We start from the raw sequence: 4,112 nt of genomic DNA on the forward strand, positions 1-4,112 counted from the left end.
CGGATCCATTGTTTTGGTTTACAGGCATGTCTCCTCAAAAGCCTGGATTCCAATACCAGCATAGGGGGTTTCCTGAGGCACCCCTCAGAACAAATCTCATCTCCACAAGGAAACTTGTGCATGGGAGGTATGTCAAAAGCTTAGGAGAATACTTCAGGGTCCCGGTGCCAACGCCCCATTCCAAGGCCCTCATGGACACAAACACACAATGGGCCCGATCCTAAAAGTCCATTTCAACTCAGCCACGCCGGTTGCTCCCGCAGAGCTATCCGATCTCAACTGTCTTGTTGCTAGGAGACATTTGGAATGTGAGGCCCGCTTCCCAGGCATCCACCCCGAACGGTGCTCTGGAGTCCTTCCATATGGGATATCCTGGAGCTGCCCAACAGGTCTCAATTGTCCCGCAGAAGGAATCCTTGAAGGGGGCATCCCACAACTCCCGACGTGGGAAAACCTCCATGGCCTTGAGATTCCGCTCCGTTCTTGAAGGGGCAGTCATGCACAGAAACTCCAACCCGAGCCAACGTCTGATCCTCGCCGTGACTTCAGAAGCATGAGATATTCGTTCAGATCTGCAGGGGGTACCAGCCGTGCCCTCGGCCTGAAGCCCAAGTCTAGCTTCTGTTCTCAGACTTGTCCTCACACTCCTGGTCCAGAATCCCTCATGTTTGGCAATACCGGACCCACAATGCAGCACTCTGCCTGCCTCTAGAAAAAATATATTGCCTATTTGATGAAGTCCCAGAACCTAAGTCAGGTTCGGTGGGGTGAGGTTCGGAGCTGACATCTAAAGAAAGAATTCTTAAGACATCTTTGGTGCAAAATGGTGGTTTATTAAAGCACGGGGACAGGACCCGTGGGCAGACGGAGATGCTGCTGCCCCGGGTTGTGAGGAGTGGCTGGTTATATACACAGGAGTTGGGTAGGTGAGGACAAAGGGTTGTTCAGAAGGGCTATTGGGATAAAGAAGACTGTCAGGATATGGAAGGCCTGGTTACTATCAAGCCAAGGCCACTTTCCCTCTAATGAGGCACTAACATAAAGACAATTGGGAGTCTCCTGGTGGAATGTTACATTCCTGCTATCAAACGTCCTTGTTAGTGAGATTTAGGTCTTAAAAGAAATTTAACTTTATTTACTTTTCCTTCTACCTCCATCTCCTTCGCTTTTTTTATGGAGGGGAGGGTGACGTTAGGGCTTGAGGAACTGAGTTATGTATCTTTGGAAATTGGGCTATTGATAAGGCAACTTCTTTGTTGTAAATCTCAAGGACATTTGTAAACCAAGAGAGACTCCTGCCTTGCAGGACTGTGATCTCTGCAAGATAACCATTTGCTCTTCTTTTAGGGCAGTCAGGGGTGCCTGTGAAATGTCACACATATTACCAAGGGGAGTGGGTGGAGAGGGGGTGCAAGGTGCCAGCTCCTGCTCCGTTCTCAGCCAGCCTCCTGCTCCGTCATCATTCCCCCCTGAACAATTTTGACCCTTAAATCTTTAAGGTGGTTGAAGGTGGAAGGTCTCATCTTCTGTAACTTCTTCCTGCTGAATAGGGGCGTAGAGCTGTCCCTACCTACTGAGGTCAACATTGATCAGTGGAAGAATGTATAGGGGAGTTACGAAAGGCGGAGGCAGCTGAATCCAGCGCTGACAGTGAAGGAGTGTCTTTGCGCATGGTAAGGATCATCTGCCGTGGTGAAGTCATTGCAGCAATGGAGTCTCGGCACCAAGTAGAGAAACACTGAACAGAGCAACATATTAAGGTTAATAAGGCGATAAGAATGAGAAGCCCGAAAAGGAGATTTGGCCATAGCCCTCCTTCAAGCCAGGAACTTAACTAATCACTAAAAGAGAGAGAGAGACCTTGTAGAGCCTTAATCTGGGCATTCATATCCTTTATTAGTCCTGTGATACTTTTGTGATAGTCTGGGATGTACACACAACATTCTGTCTTGATAATTGCACATGTGCCACCCTGGGCTGCTGTCAGGACATCTAAGGCCATCCTTAGTATAGCGATAAGGAGGGTTTTGTAACTTAGGCCCATATTTGATTGGGGAGTTATGGCTTGATAGCATCCCCTTTCCTTCCAAATAGCTCCCTGGGCATGTAGTACCAGAAAGGCATATTTGGAGTCAGTATAAATGTTAATTCTTAGGCTTTGACAATTTGGCTACTAAGACAAATCTGGACCTGATGTGACATCATTACAGTCAGGGACTGTCCCATAGTGAGCTTTGAGGCTCCTTTTATGAAGGCTGTTCTATGCTTAGCTAAAGCATCTGTTTGCAATCGCACCTCAACAGAGGTGGCCTCTAGGATAAATATGACTAAGGGATGAAACCAATAAGACGACCTCTGAGTGGTCCAACCTTAACAATATCCTGATTACAGAGGATCATTGTCAAGTGGGAGAAAACTTGTCAAGAGATAAGGGAAGTTCCCCATGCATCATCCAATCCAATCATAAAGAAAGTGGGGTCATCCATTGTCTCCACAAGTCCATAGTTAATCCTATGGAGTGCAATAGGCTGGCTTTTAGGCAATTTCATTATCCCAGCCACACATAAGGTGTTAGTTAAGTTATACAATTGTAGGGGAATCAATCCCATTTTTCAGTTGTTTAATCATGTGCCGTGGGGTCTGCGAATATCCCCACAAAACAGTAAGATCAACTAAAGAAGCTATTGTACAACTTCTCTGAAGTTTACCTCAAATTGTTTAGCTTAGGTAAACATTTAAAGACAATCAAATCTAGAATTTAACATCCACAAAGGTGTGTTACTAAAACAATTTTTCTCTCTAAAATAATCCTCATTTACAGAGATAGCGAAATCAGGACTAATTCACTTGTGAAACAAGTCCAGTTTTAACAAACTTGGCCCATTATTTACATAAGCTCAGCAAGAACAGTTGAGTGTGATCATATAGATCTTTTAGAATCTGCTTTTCTGGAACTTCTTATAAGGAATCTCTAGGTTGAACTTTTAGTAGCCTCTCCGGGCCAGAAGCCAAGCTCTGTACTTGCCATCAGGCATGCCTGCAATACCTGTTGATTTGGGCGAGTTCCTCTTCTGAGCCTCTGCACCTACCAAGGAGTGACATTCTTTACTCACCTGGTGAGGCTGCTGGGAACTCTGTAAGCAAGGTATCAGGCCAACAGTCCCAAGACGCTTTATGGCTCCAGGTTTCATAAAGTCAACCTTAGTTCCTTTAAACTGTCTGGTCATATCTGAGTCTTTTCAAATATGACATCCCAGTCAAAGCCTTGGTAAAATAACCAGTGTTTCCAATTCTTTCCTGTTACAAGGAGAACAGATTCTTATTGAACTTATGCAAATGACTGATTGCCATGGAAGAAAGAATACTTACTAAGACCTTTTGGTTTCAGAGGGTTCAGATAGAGAAAATTTGAATGCCTTGAGCACTTTTACAAATGAGCACTTTTACATCTCTATAAGTTACAGATAACTAGGAGTATCCCTAGTCTGTAAGAACAAACAGTAGAGAGAACCAGCAATGTTTAAAGACAAAACATTAAGAGACACAACACTATAATCATTTAGTTCACTTAGTCCCATGTTACTAATTCTGGTGAATGCGGCTTTAGTCAGTTCTGGAAATTCTTACCCATTTCAGTTTTAGGACTTTCAAGTATATCAAATATCTGTATTTGTCCTGAAAGTCCTTTATAGGAATCTCCTTGAAGATAAAACTCATTAAAATAAGAGAATTAAAACAATTATAAATGACAAAAACTCAGAATGGATATGGTTAGAGCTAAAGAGACACGGGAGTTTACAATTTAGCTGCAAGGAAATCAGGTTATTTCTGTGATACATAACATTTCCATAATTACAGTATCAAGTGATGATCTCTCAAAACGTTAAAACTTTAGGAAGTGCGTAGAATCTCTAGAATAGTTATAGTATTTTCCCAAATATAACCCAAGGTTTATCATTGGTTTAAATCTTGTCCAAACAACCATCTCATTTAGGACAAAATTACCTTCCCTTACCTTCAACAAAATGTATTCCCATTCCTTAAATCTTTCTTACTTATCATCTACTTTCCTACAGAGTTTCCCTTATTTCCATCAGTCTTAGTTACATTAA

General features: G+C 43.0%; 1 long non-coding RNA gene across 1 annotated transcript; it reads right to left on the reverse strand.

Annotated features, from left to right (window-relative positions):
- Positions 1–812: 812 nt before the first annotated feature.
- Positions 813–3,229, reverse strand: LOC309856983. Its single transcript, XR_014307428.1, has 2 exons — positions 3,114–3,229; positions 813–1,738 (listed from the first exon to the last, which is right to left on the reverse strand). It is a non-coding gene; the product is annotated as an uncharacterized lncRNA (long non-coding RNA).
- Between the last annotated feature and the right edge of the window lie 883 nt (positions 3,230–4,112).

The sequence above is a fragment of the Mustela nivalis genome, assembly GCF_964662115.1.
Source record: "Mustela nivalis genome assembly, contig: HAP1_SCAFFOLD_63, whole genome shotgun sequence".
Lineage (NCBI taxonomy): Eukaryota > Metazoa > Chordata > Mammalia > Carnivora > Mustelidae > Mustela > Mustela nivalis.